Source organism: Aptenodytes patagonicus, chromosome 10, assembly GCF_965638725.1.
Source record: "Aptenodytes patagonicus chromosome 10, bAptPat1.pri.cur, whole genome shotgun sequence".
Taxonomy (NCBI): Eukaryota; Metazoa; Chordata; class Aves; order Sphenisciformes; family Spheniscidae; genus Aptenodytes; species Aptenodytes patagonicus.
The window spans coordinates 14,112,491-14,133,379 of record NC_134958.1 but is presented as its reverse complement, the minus strand read 5'-3'; the positions used below and the strand labels follow the sequence as shown (position 1 = coordinate 14,133,379).

Genomic DNA, 20,889 nt, shown 5'->3' with positions numbered 1-20,889 from the left:
TGCCAACTGTGTTTAACTTACAGGAGCTGGCACAGGTATGTGCTCTGCTGGCACTGCCAGGCACAGGCGTTAGAGCTGCTAGTTTTTCTGCTCAGCAACACATTATTGCCTTCCTAGAACAATGTAAAATACGTCATTCCAACTATTTGTCTTCATAAAGTAAAAACACAACAACAAACCAAACAGGGAGTGGACTGTCAGGAAAGGTCTCTGTGGGTTAATCATTCAGAGGAAGCAAAAACCATCTAAATAAGGCAACTGCAGGCAGCATTTGCTACTTTGTGGACACAGACACATCATCTACTCCATCCCACGGTGCAGCCTGCCTGGCAAGAACAAGCAATTGGATTGCTTTGTTCCTCTGGATCATTAGTAACTTCCTCATAATGAGGCATCTGATCACAGGCCTGAAGAAAAAGCAGACTTCACATCAAGAAAGTAAGAGCGAGCACACGTCCTTCCTCACTCCTCACTCTCCCTAAGCTCCCGTCTCCCCCTCCCACAGTAGCTGGTGGGCCCCCGGGAGCTGGGCACCCAGGGGTGATGCTTCAGTCCCCCCATCCAAGAAGGGTAACACAGTGGCACCAGGGAGGACAGTGAGCCAGCTCGCACACGAAGCATTCAAACTACTCGAATCCTCAGCTGCAACGAGTACAAGTAATCTGAAAGGTTCGTAAAAGTGTAATTTGACCAATTATTTACATTAATTAGCCACATGTTTTTACCTAAGTGAAATACCTTGATTAACACCATTTTTGTCCTTAAAAACAGCCTCCATGGTATCTCCATTACCAGCTTCTCCAGTCCCACAGTCTCCATACAGGTCACATTTAATCATCAGCACTGGCAACTATTACATTATCGTGTCAGCTCCTATTTGTTACTGACTTATTAAAAAAGAGAAGCATTTTATACTGATGACGGAGAGCGGCAAAATTGTAAATGAATATAAATCCCCATCCCCACTCTGCTCTGGCAGCAGTTCTCTTGCATACGAGTGTTATGGAAGCGTGCGTACCTGCTCTCGCTGAACAGCACTATGGTTTTCACTGCAACTATTTGCCTTTCCCAAAATATAAGCATTTGAGCTCAGAAGTTATTTTTGTCCAAAAGTTACTTTAACTGCTTATTGGAATGAGTGTGATACAGAATGTTTAACAGCTACAATTACAGCTGTGATCCTCACAACACATCATATCCCCAAACACCCACGTACCAGCTCTGTTACGCAAAATAATTGTGAAAATGTGCTAACATATAAAGAACACACATGTTTTTGGCAGCACTATCTCTAATGGATTGATATGCTGATTTATATCCTAAGACAACTTTGCTGACGGAAAGCCTGCGGTACCTGCCAGCTGGTTAAATCATTATAACCTTTTTCTTAAAGGTGGGAAGGTATTTTACATTTAAGCCACAGTCAAGGAATAGTCAAATTATAAGGAAAAGAAAGATAACACATTTAAACAGTAACATAGCACACGCTTTCTAAGTAGATGGATAATGTTCAGCCCGGTATGGAACTGAAGGCGCAGGTGTCCCAGTGTACGTGCCATGGGGGACAGAGGGGACAGGAGCGCCCAGCTGAAGTCTCTGCCACTCCAGCCACACGGCTGTCTGGAAACTCATTACTCAGATCTGAGCTTTCTGCTGGAGGCCAGCACGTAAAGCCAAATTCCTTTAATGCAAGGACTGGTCCAGTACAGCGGCAGTAATTTAAATTTTGATCATGCCACTAGAGAGGAGATAAGCCTCATAACTCATGGTCTATTTAGCCGTAACAAGTCAGAACATATCCACTTTGGAAATCCCTTTCTGCAGCTCAACATTATGCACGTACTTCTTTAAGGTTGGCAAGACAAAAAAAAGCAGAGTTTTCCCCTCCTGCTTCCCTTTTCATGGCATAGTGAACAGCTATCAACCTTACACACCTGGAGTAAAGTTTGGAGGGTCTTTTAGAGGAAAAAAAAACCCTGCTTTTCAAGCCACAGATACAGGATTTATAAATCATACAAAAAAAGGCAGTGTTTGAGGTGCACAGACCACAACAACGCGGGACAAAGCATCTAGCCATGCATCATGAGGTTATGTACCTTAGCATGTCTATGGCTTATAGCAACAGAATTTAAATAACAGCATCAACCCTGTGCTTAACAAAGCAGCTTTAACAAAACAAAAAAGCCATGTCTCCTTTTACCCAGCCTGATATTATTGCCTGCTTCAGGACAAGTTTTGCATGTCACACATGGCTACCCCGATCCAGTTGCGGGAAGTCATCTGGGTCTCTTACTGCTTGCCTGTCTCTGTTGAAAACATACATTGGATGAACTAAAACGCAAAGCCTGAAGCTTGGTTTCCCTCATTTTTGAAAAGAGAGGGCAACATCAAAAAAACCCCTCTCTGCCAGACCCGAGGAGCTGCTTGGCTGCTGGTGCAGAGCATCGCTTCTGCCGATTTCACAAGTGGATGTGTTTTCCCTGGAAATTAATGGAAAGTGAACACGTAACCTAGGATCAAAATGAGATTTTTCACTATCACTTTACATTTTACTGGCTTATCAGAAATGCTTGAAAGTTGTCTCCTGCAGTTATGTGCACATTAGCAACTACATTCTGCAACTAAATTCTTTCACCAAATGACATGACACCGTCACCCAGGCATGACACCGAGCCAGCTCGCAGTTGAGCTCTCTGTCTCCTTTGCTTTCCTCATGAATTGGGAAATAATGGCTGTAAGTATTGAGCAGCCAAAGCAGCATGAGCTTCCTTCATTCTGAAAAAATGTGTTTATCTGTTTTGCTCTTAGCATATGCTCTGGGAGACCTTTTACATGAACAGAAAAGGAAAATCTTTTACCCCGGTGCCAACAAAGGCAGCACAGCTCAGTGACCCTGACAGCGTTAGACCTGTTGACTCTTCTCGCTGCCCAGAAAGCCCCAAGTTCGCTTTGTGCTTTTCATTTCTTCCCTACCAGGTTCCCTCTAGGAGTTTCCACTAAGAAATCCTGATTATTTGGAACATCATAGTTTTCTTCCTGCCATTAAGCAGCCTGATACGCAACGTGCATTTTAGTGGGAAAGATGAAGCGGTGTTTTCTTTCCTGACAGGGTTTCGCGGACAGAGATGCAGGCACTTCTGCTGCCAACTCATTACAACGCCGACAAGAATTCAATACAAAGTGTGCTCCAAATTACAACTTGGACAGCTGGCAAGTATTTGGCGTGCCTGCTCGCATGCAGCCTTCAAATAAAAATAGAAGAACCCTCCTAGTCTGAACACTGCCACCATTTAAAAGGCGCAGGCATGAGACTTTGGAGAGTACGCACACCTCGCCCTAAAAATCACACACAGTTTCTATCAAGCAGATGAACTTTGAAGATATGGTACATCATCTTCACAAGAGCATGTTTTTGTTTGGCAATCACTAGCCAGCTTCATGTAATTTCTGCAGTTAATCATGACTTATCTTCCAGGAAGCGATAGATACACGTGACAGCACCGCAAGAGCCACTGTCACAGCAGTAAATGCATTAGCAGTTCCCTCATGCTCTGCTTCTAAGTGCTCCCCTGAAAGCTCAAGTCTCTGGAAAGCCCCAAACCCCCCAAGTTTTGGTTCACTGATGTTTACAGTTTCTTACTGGCATAAACCATTCACAACTGTACTCTTACATTTTTCTGAAGGTACAGTTTCATTGGCTTTTTCTTTCACTATGCAAAAAGCAGAGGTTAAGGAAGTAACATTGCTTACAGCAGAGAAATAAATAAAAACTGTTTTAAGTTAGAGGAACTGGCTAAAAATGCCTCATTTTTCTAGCTTAGCAAACCCTGGCACTCTGTACAGATGGTTCTCTGGGAAGGAGTTACTGATGGTAGTTACTCAACTGCAGAATTAAAGGTTTCAAAGAAATTTTGCGGCTTCAACTAAATATTTCTAAAGAGAATGACCTGGGCAACAATAAGCAACGTCACTTAAAAACTTTATTAAAGGGATTTTGCCAGGAAGTTTTGAAGCTTTGATTATAATTGCTTTCATGGGTATTTTCTCATAGTGTTCACTTAGAAGAAAACACTGAAAATACTTTTCCTCAAAGTACATCATGTAATGTATTAGTAGTGGCTGAACCTCAGTATTGGTAAACACAAGCTAAGCGGCAACATAAAGCATAAAGTTTTCCATACATGCTGGTTTGAACAACGAATAGGGAGGGCAGAGACCTCAGTGACGGCCACCTCCGGGTTCCACAGCCTGGCTTAGACACATCCTGGCTGCGTAAGCCCACGCGGACAGGCACCAGGAACATCTGATGCTGAAATAAAGCAGTGCCTGTGCACGGCCCCGCTTCTGAACTACCGCTTTCTAAGGATCCGTACATGAAAATATACGCACCAGGTAGCCAGGGACCAAGCTGTAGATAACGGGGAACAGGGTCGAGGCAGAAGAGCAAACACCCAGCAGCAGGGTCTCTGATCCACGAAACATCTATTTCTGGGGAGAGGTGCTGTTTCCTTCTCCTAATCCTTCAAATCAAGCTCTGTCTGGCACTTCATTCTCCAAATAACAGTCTGTCCCAGCAGAGTTTATGTTTAGACTCTGGCATTAACCCTGACAAATGTGTTTGGAAACCTTCTGGTTCTAGATTTTTTCATATTCAGCACGCCAGAGATTACTCGGAGGCAGCAGTGCTGGGTACTGGGGAGACCAAGATAACATACAAATCCTGGTTTTATTGAAGTTCACCACAAAGGCTGAGCTAGCTTTTACATAAGGCACAACAGTAACTTGAATTCCGTTTTTTAGAATACAGCCCATGAATGCATATAGGCATGTAATAAGGCATAAGATAGAGATATCCTTTTATTTTACCTTTTATCATCCTACTTTTCAGCTCCTTAGAAGAGTTGATGAAAAAGGAGAGCAGAATAAAATTAGAAGTGATGTAAAAACATGCTGAAAGCTACCTGACAGTAAACTGCTTTGGCCGTGAATTATTCTGTATAGCTATGACAGTGAATTATTTATTTTTAAGTACAGGAGATGATTACTATTAAACACCCAATAGACAAAAAAAAAAAATTACCAGTGAAAGGAAATGTCATAACGACTGCTGAGAAGAGATAAAGCGTTTTCAGAGAAGATTTCTCTCTTCAGGAGGAGACACAGGTCAGCAAAGTGCAAAGAACTGTTGCACGGGGAGAGATGGAATATTTTTGTCCATGGCTCCTGTGTTCTGCTGATTTTCGAGATTCCTTCGGTTCTTCACTTCCAACAAAACTGGGATGCATACCTACAATTATTATAGACTTGTATGTCCGAAACAGAACCTAACACAGGCTTGGCAGGATTTGTAGCTTTAAAATTCTAGCAAACAAAATATAATTTGAAGTTGATCAGTCAAGACAGCTTTTCTTTGTAAGAAACAGAATTGTAAAATCTTCAGACTTCTTATTCAGGGGGACCACAGCCACAATGCAGGATCAGAGATCAAACGCAGGGACCCGGCTGGGGGATACCATGTGCCTATCTATTCTCCAGCTCTGTTTGGGAAGGCCACGTCTAAGTTTAAATAGTTTTGCCAGTTGGAGCAAACAACAGACTTCATTCTTAAAGACAGCAGGAAATACCAGACATAAAAATTCTACTGTACTGCCAAATTCTTCATTTTTGTGACTTTTTTATGCCTATCCCTGCTTGAAAAATAAATTCACATTTTACAAGCATTCTACCCCAGTATTTTTAGTGTCAGAATCTCAGTTCTTCTAGTATTTGTAGACAGGAGTATTTTATCCATTATTTTAACCTACACTTTTTAAATCAAACACAAACAAGCCTAAGAAGCAACCCCATCTCACCAGGAACAAGTCCCAGTGGTGTGTGTTATTTGACCAAGAGCAGCAACACTGAGTTGCATCAGATTAACACGCAGCATTTTCACAGGCAAGGCAAGGACAGACGCTGTGCACGAGTGGCTGCTCCAGCCGGTGGGTGCAGAAGGGCCCAGGGAAGCAACCGCTCCTGGAGACCACCAGCTACCAGGGGAGCACCAGCTAAAGCATCAAGTGGAAGGGCACGGAGCGTGGTCTGCGGGACTTTCCTGTTTCTGTTCAATGTTTTCTATTAACAGTGGTTATTGTCTCCATCAGCCAGTAAATGTGCAAAGCTAGGACAGCATTGCAAGTACAGTGGAAAACAGGATGCTTAATAAACTAAGAGAGTGGTCTGGAAAAGAAAAATTCAACAAATTCAAGTTATTCAGACAGGACTAACCAACTGCACAATGAGAAGACAGAATTTGTCCCACTAAATGGGATGGCTTTGGGTTTTTTTGTTTGTTTTTTTTAAAGTACCTAGAGGTTATACTGCATTGCAAATTAAATTCCAGCCAGCTGTCATAAAAAAAAAAAAGGCACAACAGGATGAGTAGACATGTGGAAACGGTTTACAAGTTGCAAGACATGAAGTAACCCTTCTGCTCTGCTCAGCATTTTTGCAGATGCAGCCAGAACACTGACCCGCTTCGGGTACCACCCCAGGAGGACACGGACGATTCAGAGAGCAGCAGCAGGGATACATCCACACCACCGATTTGTGAAGGCACGTTCCCTGGCGCCCTCCTCAAGGCCAGGTCTCATCCATTCCAATCTCTACACACACACACCCCCCCTCTGCTCCAGTGCTTGCATATCAAAACCAGTTGTTACAATCAAAGTTGTTTGTTGGAGGGGGGTTTTTTATGGAATATTTATGTCATTTCCTGGAGCAGCTGATTTAATTTCATCCCAGTCTAATGGGACTTCAGCAAGTTTAAGTGGTTTGTCCTTAGGAGAGGCAGCCTTGCAGAAGTGTGTCCATGCCGCCCCTACAGAAACTCCTTTTTTCATGTCATTCACCAGTAAAGAGGTAATAATGGTATTGAAATAAGAAAAAAAAATTATTTCACTGTGCTTTACAACATTTAGAAACAGTTAATGGAGGATAGATGTTACAATAATGGCTCTATTCAGTTTGTCTAACAGCTTAAAGTGGAGGCTTGTAAAGTTGCTTTTTGTACTGTGGCAAAAAGAGGTCTGTGTACATTCTGGTGGCTGTATCTTTCCAGTTTGTGTTTTCAAATTTAGGTTAACTTCAGCTAACAAAAAAGTCCTAACGATCGATTAAACTCTCAAACTCTCTTACAAAGCAAGTTTCCCTTCTCTAGCTCAACCTCAAGTCACAGTTAATTCAATCCTGAAAAAGAAAAGAGCCTCAGCCTTTCAAGAAAAAAGAAAAAAAAGTTTGACTTCATCTGGATATCCTGGAACATAAGAGATGGAAGTGAGCAAGCAGCTTCCAAAGTGTCAAATATTATCTACTGGTCCGTCTCTGGACATCAAGCCTCTTCTGACTTGCCCTGCTAGCTCATAGATGCCACGTACCTATTTCTCTCTTCTGTGGGAGCACGACGGAGTCTGATTTTGCTGCCTCCTGCCACCTTCTCGTAATTAGGAGAGGGACCACTCCACTTCTGCTGGGATGAGGAGGGTTTGGATTTTGCTCTCCCGAGTGGCTGCCCTCAGGGGGTCCTGGAGACCCTTGCAAAGGAGGGACTGATGGTTTCTTCTCTGTGCAGAAAGCAACGCCACACAGCAGCGCACCAACAGCCTTCCTGGGGGGGTTCCCAGGGCAGGAAGCCACACGCCCTCCCACGCACCGGACCTCGATCCCTCGGAGGGAGCTGGAGGGACAGCTGCACTGAATTGCTTCTCACAGGCTAGAAAAATAGATGAAATCACTCCAAACTCCTTGGATTCACAATAGATTCAGAAGATGAGGCTTGCGTAATTTCCATTTGGATAGAAAAGGCTTTTGATAACGTCCATGTGCAGGAGGCAGCTCTTTGCCTACATGCAAAGTCCTCGGCTTGCTATGAAAGATTAGTAGTTTCTCAATGAAGTTTGCACAGTCCTTCCCATCACACCTCGCTCTCTATGCAGTAACTGCAATGAGTGCTGGGCCACTTAAGTCATAGCAATAAAACTAGTTCTTAAACCCCAGAAATTATAAACTTACACAAACATCCCGACTATACACAACAGTTCTTCCTTATGAAACTCTGTTCTCCATCAGCCTTTGTAACTAAGACTCCTCCCCGCTTCCACCTCAATAATTAGGGGACTGAAGATGTCTTGACTGCAGTTTCTTATACTCAGGAAAGAAAAGAATTTACGAAGAGACAATGCTCAGCTCCAAATGCGCATTTACAGTCAATGTTAATCCAGAGGGAGTCTCTAACGATCTTCTTTGGCTCCACTTCTCAAGCTAGATGTTAGTTGTTCTTCCTGTTGCAATACACCAAACTACAGTCTTATAACAGAATACTCACTATTCTTTAAGAAGTGGCACTCAAATTTCTTCAACCTCTAAATGCTGAGCCACCCACAGAATAGAAAGCTGCAACCCGAACTTACTGCTCTTGACAACATAATCCTTCTGCTTTTCTTCTTGGGATCAGTCTCATGCAAAAAACCCTAGCGTCAACCGTCGTGTCTAGCAATACCATTAAACAAAAGACACGGACAACAGATACTTCATGCGTTTCAAGGGAAATAACTGGCAGTGGAATAACCTCGATCCTAACAAGCACAGACTGATTTTGGTCTGCAGCTACACGATGGTTTCTATTTCCCCTACGGGCTCTTAGTTTGATTGGATTAACTTTAGCTGCAGGCCCTCCAGCAATACTCCCAGTTGGATTTCTGCATTAAAAAAATGTGGGATGTGGCTTTTGGAGCTGCTGTTCAGCTGGGATTGTGGGGTTTAATACCTTCAGTGTCAGGAGGACAGACTAAACATCATGCAGCCATCGAGTAAAGACTCTCGTGCTCAAGGGTGCTGTGGTGCCCCTACACCAACGATGTGGTCTTTAAACTATTTCAGCATACAAGCAGCTGCTGTCAATAAATTCTCCTAACTAACTCTCCTCCCTAAATGCTTCTGAACATCCCAGATTAGCTGAGCTCACGACCTGGCTGTCAGACATACTTGCACGTAACGCTTTTGGATTACGTTTGTGCCCATCCAAATCCTTGCACCTATCACACTATTATCACCCGGCACTGCAGGATGGGTAACCTGGCGCTGAACCTCCTCTGCTTTTTAAAATACCAAATACTTCTAAAAAGTGACTAGTGGGGGAGAAAATTACTGCCTCCTTCAGCCAAAAATACCATTTCACTGGGAGCAGGATCGCGCTCAGCGATGCTCTACCCTTTTTCCCAGGCAAGCAGGCAGTTTGTTTTAAGAAAAGCCATACCACAGAACAAAACCTCAAGGAAATCAGCACACATTTTTTAACCTTTGACTCTTCAGCTGCATTTATTTTAGACTTTTTATTGGCTTGCAACTTGTCATGCAAGTTAATCAAAACGCTGTGGAATTCTGGTGGAAACATGGTTAAAGGAACAGACCAATTTTACCACCACAGACTGCAGATGTGCACAACTTCAGCTAAACATCTTTGCTTCCTGACTTTTCTCTGCACCACCTCCCCAACTGAAATTTTTTTCTTCTGCTCTCTTCTTGCATCTTATTTTACACAAATTAACCTACAGGAGTTTTGCTACAGACTTCAGGAAGAACACAATTTCACTTCTGGATTGCAAATTTTTACCACGTGCCTGTACGACAGTCACTGCCCGAAGCCTGCAAGCAATTCCCCGGTCCCAGCGGGGAATTGAGGTGTCGGCAGCTATATCTACATAACCGGTATTCCTGCTGAAACCCAGGCAGGCATCGGCCCAGAGCTGCTGCAGACCAAGTCTTCCTAGCTCCCTGTTGGTAGGGCAGAAGAGTTAAATTAGACCCCGATGCTTACACAGAATACTTTGAGTAGCCACATTTAAATCAGCAAAGATGCATTCAATATCCTTGGAAGACAGGGACGTTTTCACAGAAGCTGTGTAATGTAAACCCTCAGAATCCCAAGATTTACCTACTACTTCTTATAGAATTCCATTTATGAAAAAACAGCTATTAACATGAAACACGCAGGATAAAGGCAGTTCTCTTATTCAGTTGTTTTCCTGCAGAAAGAGGCCACAACTCCCTCCATCTCCCCCGGCGCTTCAGGTAAAAGGGAATGATTTGCGGTAGATGTGTGGTCTTTGATCACTACTCTGAGACTGAATCTAATGGACAGTAAACTACCAACCTCTCCCGCGTCAATAAATAATGTATGAATATGTATTCATACAAACACACACGTATAATGCATTGGGACAGCAAGTCAGAACCGGCAGGAAAATATTCTCTTCTTTTCCAAAATAGGTTAAATCATCACCACTTTACGCATCCATTCCTACTGCTAAAAGAAGCTCAGTTTTGTGGTTTACCTGTTTTTTCCAGCCCAAGTTCTGTTCTGCAGAAGTAGGAGTCGATTTTTCTATTTTAAATAAACTGCTGTGAAACATCAACAAGCCCAGTGCCTCCTCTCCCCCACAAAGGTAGGCAGCATTGCTACCACAAGCTTAATAGCAAGGAATATTTCAAAGAAGGAACAAACAGGAAGGATGCAGTCAAGTTAGTTATTTTGGGGAGAAGCAAAGCAAACTTCAAGAAGCTTTAAGAACAGCCTAAAATTTAAGTAAGTCCAATATAATTCAGAATTCCTTCATTACGAAGTATCTCCAAAACGATCAGCATATGCAAAAATTCTGTTTGCAAGCAAGAAAACCCAAGCCAACCCAAAACCCTTTCACAGTCATTCTGAAGATGAACCCAATTCCAAGGACGCTCCTATGCTTAACTCCAGATCAGCACCCTCGACCTTCCAAGTGTGACTGGTAGCCAATGAGGTGTCTATGATTAAACTGATGCTTTTTTTTTTCCCCAAAACCACACGTTTTCCAATGGCAGAAAGTGTTGTCTTAAGACACTGGGGCAGAAACTTAAAACCCACACAGAAGATATTCTCCACAGCAAAGACACAAGTTACAGATACTTAAACTGAACAGAAAATACTGCACAGGAAGGTTCCCAAAGAATCCAGTTACACAACGAGCACTGACCTTCTCTCTCCTCTCCACACCATCTATTCGGAACCATGAAACGTGCAACTCATTGACGGAGGAAGCAGGGAAGAAGAGGAGATAAGTCAATTAAATATTACCTCCTGACCTGAAATATTTTTGTGTAGATTTCCTAGAAGGCCTTTTATTGTTAAAGCAAGAAAGAGCACATTTTGCAGCAGCAGTTCCTAAAGTGCTAATCTAAATACAAACTGCACTAGTTTTACCTATTTTTACGTTATTATAAATACCTGGTTTTGCAGCACAGATTTCAGAAAAAGACAGTATTTCCAGTTTTAAACTGGCAGTACAATATTTTAACATCCCAGTTCAACCCTCTGATGACAGTGTTTTATGTTAACTCCTGCTGATTCACAGCAAACAACTAGCACTATTCACTACATCCCAGAACGGCAAAAATTAGAGTGACCTGAGCATCTATAGAGACCAGAACTCTCTAACTATTGCGCAAATAGTTAGAGAGGTTAAATTTTAAGTGTTTTAAGATTTGAATAGCTTTGCCTCTTCGGAGGAAGAACTTTTACCAAAATGAAAATATCTTTACCAAAAATACAAGAAAATATAAACTGTTTAACCTCAGCTAAATATATTCAGAATGAAGCCTCCAGCACTCAACAAGCTTAAGGAAATCTCCACTTGATGAAAATTCACTCAACAGGTTCCCTTTTAGAGACTTTATGAATGTCCTCATAGTTCAGACACTCAGCTCCGTTCCAGAAATAGGAAATTCAGACGAGAGTATTCGGAAACAGCACGAGCTGACCTCAAAACCTTACTCTCCACTGAACGGCAGAGAGGAAAACTTCAATACTTGACAAGACTGACCACAGTGAAAGTCAGCGCACACAGCACCAGTTTATCCCGGTTCCCTGCTCACCAACTTGCAAGATGACGAACACAAGAAATGCAGAGTTGAAAGAAAAAGGAGAACAATGACGAAGGGAGGAGAGCTTTATCAATCTATCCACATACAAACACAACGATTGCTTTATGGACAAGTTATGTCTATCCTACAATGAGGTCATTAATCTAATGAAAATATATCAAGAAAAATGTGTTGAGACTGACAATGATACCATACCTCATCATTAATCTTGACCATATAACATCGCTACAGGCAAAAGAGCTATTAAGATGAAGACACTTAAATCACTCTACAGATGGAACTCATCACGCCACTGTAAAAATGGTTTATTAGCAATACATTTCAAAGCATTATCTGAAATGTTATAACAAGTTATTTAGTACGTATTTAATATTTGCTGTGGCTTTATTGTTGCATCTTAGTTATTTTAAAAAGTTTGTACTATTAATGATAGGTCTGCCACTGACAGATGCAGCACTGCAAGCATAACTTACTCACAAGTGGGTTCTTTGTGGGGAGTTTTTCTTTTGAGCAACTGGCAATGGCATTGCCAAAAAATTCTGCAAACATGCAAAGATCCAGTTAGCAATTAACCATTAACAATAGTTTCGCTGATTATACTGTTTATACTGAACACATTCAGCAATATGCATTGCAGCAAAAGACTACATATACTGACAGGATAAAGTGATTCATAGCATTTCTGTGCTAGCAGCTTTACTGAAAATTTAAATAAAAAGAATTTTCAAAAGAATTTTCAAAGTAAACATTTTAAGCAGAAACGTAAGCATTTAGTATTCTATGCATATATAAGCGTTTCTATTCTACACATTATAAGCATTGACTAATAATGCAAATAGAGTGGTTTTGACTTCTTTCCTAGCATCGCTGATAATTTTCAGAAAAGATGGTGCCTGGAAGATACCAAGTAAAGGCACGAAAAGCTAAAACTACTGGTTACTTCTGCCCTTTGCATTGCTGACACCACCAGCTGCCGGGCATGACACAAAGCAGGTGGGTTCCTGATATTTCAGAGGAGAAGACATCAATGCAGTCTTCCCACCACGTCGTACAGCCAAAGGCAGACAGAGCTATGGGTTGCCATGCCATCGCTCCGCCACGGAAAACACATGGATTGATATAAAATTTGTTAACCGCAACCATCAAGACATGTAAGCAGACTACCTCCATTAACGTAAGTTACTGCAGGCCAACCAGTTTGATCCAAAAGCATTTCCATTTTAGCTGGAGCTAGCACTGCGTTACAGGAAACGCGCTTGTAAGGCTTAACGTTGTTAGATGAATGTGAAGACAAAGCATTTGCTTGTGAGCAAGATGTAAAAAATGCCATTAGCAAAGCTGCCAGAGAGAATGCTAATGCCACATTCATCTCAAAGAAATTGTCGGTGGCTGTATCTTCCTATTCGAGTGGTTGCTAGTTCTCAAGAGTCACTTGCAGAAGACAGGGGAAACCCAATTACGGAAAATAGCAATATCTTTGTCAAAAAACAGCAAGCAATTAAATCTCCCCTACACACGGAAACATGTATTAAAGCTAATTATTGTACATCGGTCAATGTAATTGCAACTCAAATGCAACATGGTCCACGTAATTAGTTGGCACTAATGGAAACCTCATAATGCAACAAATGTACTAAAACACGCTGCGTCGAGAACATTTCCTCGCAGTACCAGGAAGTCGTGCTACTTCTCTTGTTGAATTTAAGGAGCACTTTGCCAAAGAGAAGATGGATGGATATCCCCCCCGCTCCTTCCCAGGTATCAACATCTGGAGTTACTGAGGTCCTCCTCAACCACCACCTAAAGGAAGGTGCCCAGTTGATGGAAGGTCCCCATGCTCCAGTTGCAGCCTGTGCATGCCCCAGCCCAGAGAAAGCTGTTTGGGCTCACCATCGAGCCAGCCGGGACCTGCTGCTAGAGGCTGCAGCAAGAGCTACTCTCAACAACTTGATTTGGGCACATCAGGTTATCAGCTTTGATAGCCTCATTAATACACACAACCGAAAAATATTTTGTTCTCCCTTTTGCTATTCTTGTTAGCTCAGCTTCCTTTTGTTCTGTTAGATATAACCCTTGCCATTGAGAAACTGCTTACACAACTCCAAGATACTCTCAGAGAGGGCATGGCAATATTTCCCAGCCTTCAGCTGGCTACTGGGCCAGTTTCACTTCAATTTATACCGCTTGGCAATGCTGAGAGACACTCTGCCAAAGCGGGAACAGCAGGAAGATAAAGGAAGATTTGCAGCTGCAGCAAGTGCAGGATCTCCTCCCGTCAGGACACCCAGAGCATTATTAACTCCTCAGGCAATGAGGACACAGTGGCAGAATTTAACAAGCATCTCTGCTGCACCTGGTACCTACTAAAGCACAAGAAGAACCACATGCTTATGAAAGACCACACTTTACAAAGCCCAAAACGTTGGGCAGAAAACAAACACTATTTTGTTGCAGGTTTCACGGAATTAGTGTTAGTTAACTATTAAGCTATTTTACCCCTTCTACCAGGTGTATCTCTCCAAGAAGAAAAAAGTAGTTTCACCTTCTGTAAAGGACATGGTTGAAAGACCAGTTTTTGACTGCAATGGCAGATCTTTTTCCGATGACAGAGGACTAATACTAGGCTGAGTACAGCACGTAACCGTGCCCAACTGGGCAAATAAAGGCCAGCATGCACCTGGTATCATCTCAGTGACCATCAGATGTATATTACCCTACGAGCCACGTCTGCAAGCAAGTAGCACAAGAGAGGTTTTATAGGAAAAATGCTGAATTTACTAGAAAAATTCTTGGTGAGGCAAGTTTTTCTCAGAGCAAATGGCCACTACTCTCCTTTGTAAAGGCTGATTATTTGCAGGCTCCAACAGCTGTAAGTCAGTCTAACATTTTGCCTGGTTTTTAGTTGCAGATACCTGCCCAGTTCCTCAGTTTTTGAGCTTGTAGCCTAACATCACCGCTTATCCACCAGTAATATGCTCTGGCCTAATAAATGAGTGGTTTAACGCACATTTAGTGACTTATTTCAAGTAGGTACAAATTAACCAAACCACCTTTTGCCATCTGCTTGAAGAAATGAATTCCCACATTAGGGTAATAAAATATGGTGATGTGACATTTCCACAGTAGCTACAAAAAAGTGTGCTTGGGCACAGCCCCTGAAACACAACCTGTCTCACCTCTGTGGGGAAACGACACAAAATATACCAAGCTTGTGGAAATTTCCAAACAGAGGCTGGTCCTTTGGAAGAAAAAAACACCCCGCTGGGGAAGCAGCTCTGGATGTGCCAATCTAAACTCCACCACAATCATAAAATACAGAAGAGGAAGGGAAAGCTTACGCATCTGTTTCCAGCAAGGGAACTAGGTCACTCGAGAAGCAATTAAACAGGCTCGCTGCAATGATCTCCTTCCACCCAGCCATGGTGCATCAGATCCTGGAAGCGCCTGATGAGCTGGGAGGTGGCCACACAGAAGCACCAGCGCCGGCATGGTCACAGGACTGAAACGCTCCCTTGTTTGAGCAGAGTTCAGAACAACCTTCTGAAATGACAGTTTTTCAGATGCTGCTAGTTAGAAGTTAGCTGAAGTCTTGATTAACACAAAGCAGAAACATAAAACGAGAAGCTTAAAGCTCCTCTGCAGTCTAAAGGCCACCTGTGTTTTACTGGAGGACTGATAGAGGGGACCTTAAACTTCAGCAGGTGCCCCAGATGCACAGACTCAGTTATTTAAATATATGATAGATCAAGCAACCTAGAAAGACTTCATCCTAATTATTACAGCTGAACAGTTACCACTGAAGCACAAGTAGAATAAGAAACCATCACAGAATTATTACAGAAAAAGCTAATTTAACAACCAGCTCCGGAAACATTAATTGAGGCCACCAACAAGGATGAGAAGGCTTCACAGAAGGGCATCAGCCTCCAAAAATAATCTAGAATGCCCTTGCTGCTTTGGAAAGTCAATACTGACGTGGAGATGTTACATGTGACGCAGAAGTCGAAGACACAAACTGGTATCCACGGGCATATTTACCACGAGGGTGCAGCCAGCGGGTTGCTCCTGCCTGCAGTAACCTGGTGCCTCTAGTAGTGAGAGAGACGAGTGAACACGCAGGCAAAACATTCTGTTTTTACCAATATTGTACAAGTTTCCTTAAGAAGTTGTACCCACACACCCCCACATCCCCCCGTTGCCAGGAACAGAGTATTCTCCTAAAGTTTCTGTCCAACAGCTGTTCTATATTCAAGCATAAAAATAAAATTAATACTAACCTATTTTCTTCTGGATGCTACAGGGTCCCTTTTTAATCTAGAAGTTCAATGCATTCACTCTTCATTCTGTTTCAACCCCACTGACAGCCTATGAATTATTACTTTATATTGCAGGGCATCCAGAGGGTCCAGCCAGGGTCAAGGCAACATGCTAGAATAGAGACAATGGCTCCAGAAAGCTTCTCAGTCCTGGTCTATCAAAATACCCTTTTAGTGGATGCTAAAATGCTTCCTGTTTGTATAAAATAGACTGTTCAGTCTATGTCAATAGCTTCTCTGCTGCTGTTCCCCTGGAAGATTAATTATCAGTCCACCCAGATCTTCTCCTTCACCATATTAACTGATGCAATGTCATTTAAAACATATTAAATACAGCAATATACCAAACTTGAAAATTTGAATATTTCATGAAGGAAAAAAAAAAAAAAAAAAAAAAAAGGTCTACACAAAGCTAGGAAGTTTTTCAAACATCGTTCTTTCACCTACCACCCTCCCCTGTATTTTTTTTAAATCAATACTGAACTTGGGGGCAATTAATATCCGATACAGTTCTAACAGCAGCAAAATAATTTGTAGCATCTCCTTCAAACCACTGTTTCGTACCATCCATCACTTACAGGAAAACAAGATCAAGACAGGAGTCTATGAATAACTCTGCTTTTTCTCCAGGATTCAATCTAGACTCCTTCTAAATATGTATAATGCCTAGACTACATTAACACATTAAAGCTTTGTAGATTGCCATCAGTGCTTCTGCGGCTTAATTTCATCTGTCCCTCACAATTCAGATCTTCAACTACTTTCATCCTAAAGAAAAAAAAAAATCACTCCACTTTAAATATAAAAACTCACAATGCTCACATAAGCAGATTGCTAAGCATGTTTAAGAGGATATATATTTAAAACCTGGCAGCAAAACTTTATTCCCCTACTAAACAGGAGTATTCTCTCAGATTCTATTGCCTCGTTGTTAATAAAAAGCATATTCTATGATCAGTTAAGCTTGAAAAAGTCTGGGAAGGATGATGAGTTTGACAAGTCAACCAATTCAGGAGTAGACTTGGAGAATATAGCAAGTGATAGAAGAGTGAACATTTTAAGCAACTGATAAAAAAAAAAACAACCCACCACAAGGGATTCAGTGTGTTTGTTTTTCACTCCAGCTGCACAAAGGATAGAAAGGCACAGCGCAGTAACACAAAATGGATGCTTTTTTGCAAACACCACCTTAATTTCCAAACAAGTTTGTCTGTCCGGTTAAAAATTCATTTCCTACTTCTGACTGAACATTTTTAATTGCTAACACAGATGCTCTTTTCTGCTGATTCAAAAGTAACAAGAGAATTTAAGACATTCTGTGCCCGAGACAATCCTGCTGCACAAAGTAATTGGAAATGACAGATCACATACACCAGTGCAGGTCTGACGTTTGTACATCAAGTTCTGAAATAAACCTCGGCAGGTTCACAGGAGTACTCACCCCAAGCTGAACAAATTCAGCAGCAAAAGCCTGAAAAATAAAACTTACCAATTTCAGATTAAACACACAAGAACAGCATGTATTAATTATTGGGCAGAAGTTTAAAGTTTCCTTTAATCATTTTGAAATGCTTTGAAATCACGTCTGGTACAGCAGCTCTGAAGGAGCTTTTATCTTTCAGCTGTGACACAGGAGGCACGCTGGAAACCCCAGACAAGATTTTCTACCTTCCAGTTTTGGCATCTCTCCTTTTGAATTAGGTTTCCTAAAGTTGTGCACAGCAAGATATACCACAACTAGTAAAGAAACTGTTTAAGTACAAAAAATAATCACTAAAATTAACATGAGGAGAAACTTCTACTTGAAAATTGGAGTCTCAGAAAGCCAAGCTTCAGTTTAATACACGTATTTTATATAGTATCCCAAAGCCTCTATGCAAGTACAACAGGTTAAAAATCCTGCCTCTTCTGTGCTACCGAGCTCATGCTTACAGCACGGATAATTACATACAACGTACAAAAGAAGGTAATTAACACACTTCTCACATAAAAACAAACAGCCAGGCTAATGGCATGCAGACCTGTTCTCACACACCACCTTACCTGGAATAATTCACCATTGATACTTACAAGCACTCACACTGGAGTAATTTATGGATACCATGGTAACATAACTACAGCTCACCAAGTCTCACCTTTCATGAAATTCACGCGACTACTACCTCTCCAAAGTGCGATTTTTCACCACCCGTACCCTATTTCCCCCCCAGCATCCTTCAGAAGTTACCGAGCTCACTTACCATCAAAACGGGGAAAAATAAAAACCTCTGAAAATTAGGTTTTAGGCACGACAGCCCTTTGGCTGTACAACAAAAACAACCAGCTCATCTCTGCCCGAGCGCCACAAACAAGCTGGTGGAGTCCCCGCGCTAAGCAGCCTGCTTCCCTTCCTCCGGGCAGGCTGAACCTGGTTATCGCCACGACACCTCCTGTAAACACACAGCCATATGCCTTCTGCAGCTGCAAGTTATTAAACAGGATGAATGTTAACCATTCAGGCATCGACAGCAGGCTAAACATTTTAAACACATTACAGAAACTACAGCCCGAGAGTTAACCGAATACAGACATTTATTAAGCAGGGAACAGGGAGAATCTGCTCCTTTCTTACCTTAAGCAAAGGGAGGTCTCTGAATTCTAATGCATCTCAGATTTTTCAACTTCAAAAATGTATCGGTTGGCGATTTAAAGTGATTTCCCTCTCCGATTTCCTACAGGGGAGATGTGAAGGAAAAAAAAAAAAGAAAAATTGAAGTACTTAGGGATCTGCAACAGCCATCAGAGTTGAATTTTTTTCCCCTCTATCTGTAAAAATCCTCTTATTCAGTCCTGTCTGCTCATAAGACAGCACTGCTGACGAATTTCAAGGCTCAGCTCTTGACATGCAGAATCACTGAAGGATCAAGAGCATAAATGTCACTTCCTCTAGGCAGCACATCAACTGCAAAGGAGCCTAATCTGCTCTCCCACCACAATCCTACCCAGTTGAAGAGTAAATCCTGACATCTGCCTCATGCAGAGCTTTCATTAAACATTTCTGAAGAATTCCAATTTAAAGCCCCTATCTAAAGGATCCCAGTTTTAGCTAAACCATTATGTAGCTTCACTTGAGAAACTGCACAAGTGGAAGAATATAAACTGAAAAGCTAATAAAACAGAAGTCAAAGACTAACCTTGAAACAAATTACAGCTGGCTACATCTGAGTGGTAGCAGAGGCTCTGGAATTATTAAATGAGCTTCAGAAGAGATTTAACTAACCAAATTCCACTGCAATGCTTTTTTTATGGTATGTGTGCCAGTCCCAAAATATTTGCTAAGGTTTTTCCATCTCCTTTATTGCTTTTGCATATTTCCTAATCAAATCCCACAGGCACAAACCCTATGGAGGCTGGAAGATGATTTTTTTTTTGACAGTATTTCATAACGCAGTGGCCTAAAGTTCCTTAAAATAGAAATTAGATGTCATGAACACAACATCCTAAATACATGCTATATGTGGATTAAACAGAAATCAGGACACCAGCATTGACTTGAAACACCATATAATTAACTCCTAAAATGGCATTTTAATGGTCTCTGCCCTTCCTCAACTTGGCAATAGCGTGTATAATTACTCTGTTATTAGCTCTCTGCATCCTTCCCTCGCATTCCCTATTTAAAATTAAACAAAAACTCTTCTGTTGGAGTTTGCCTTGACGAAGTCTTGTTTTAAAAGGATTACCCGTCGCTAAAAGCAAACCGGATTCCATAAAAGGAGGTTTATTCGTGCACTTGAAGTCTATTTCTTTAGGTATCTAATACACACCTGGATCTTTTAAAAATCTATTTGAATTTTCTTACTGAATTAGCTCAATAAAGTAAATTTTATCACCCATTAAAATTTATGCCAATGGAACTTGAGCCTGCATGGTATTTCTTCCTATAATCCTCTTGCTGGAGGCTCAATTTAATAAACAAAGGCAGCTCTAATAATTCAAATCTTACTTTCAAAGATGTGATGTGCCTGTCAGAAGCTTTCTGCAACATAGTCAGTACATTTCTTCAATCTCTCTCCAAGGCTTTGCATATGTTTAAGCCTGCGTCTTGCCTTCTGAATGCTGATAACTACTGTGTTTCTTTTCTCTCCTTTAAAGGATTAAACGCAACCACACAGACATTTTTATTAGTGCATCATGCACCATTAAATTGTCAGCTTGTCTTCCATGATTCTCTTTAAAAAAAATAAATACGTGGCCTTGAAAACATCTTTACAACAAAATACTCATTTTCTTGGCACTTATTTATAAACTGAAGCAAACAAAGCCAAAATCCGACCAACAAAGCACCACATGCATTTTCCTTACAGCCAGGTTGCAGAAGACGAGAACCACTCTACACACAACATATATTTTTAAAGACCGCACAGTACGTTCACGTAACATCTACCAGAAAGCCCTTCACTTGGCTCCCCCAAGAGATTTATTTTTATTATTTAAGAGTTCACCCTACTGCCTTCAAGTGGCAAGGCGAGAACTCCCGCATTTTGCACTCTGGTCATATGGGAACAACTCCCAGAGAAGAAATACAAGTTTTTAACATGAGAAAGCGGTGATATTTTCATCCGAGACAGTCCTCCGTACA

The 20,889-nt window shown here is 41.6% G+C and overlaps 1 protein-coding gene across 3 annotated transcripts in view; it reads right to left on the bottom strand.

Moving 5' to 3' along the window:
- Positions 1–20,889, bottom strand: part of GLCE (glucuronic acid epimerase) — a 56,057-nt gene that overhangs the window by 20,117 nt on the left and 15,051 nt on the right. For 2 of the 3 annotated variants that reach the window (XM_076348122.1, XM_076348123.1), the window contains exon 2: positions 18,880–18,979. The gene's annotated coding sequence lies outside the window, so the exon portion shown is untranslated. Of the gene's footprint in view, positions 1–18,879; positions 18,980–20,253; positions 20,319–20,889 lie in introns of those variants that run through there. The other variant, XM_076348121.1, reaches the window with a different exon arrangement.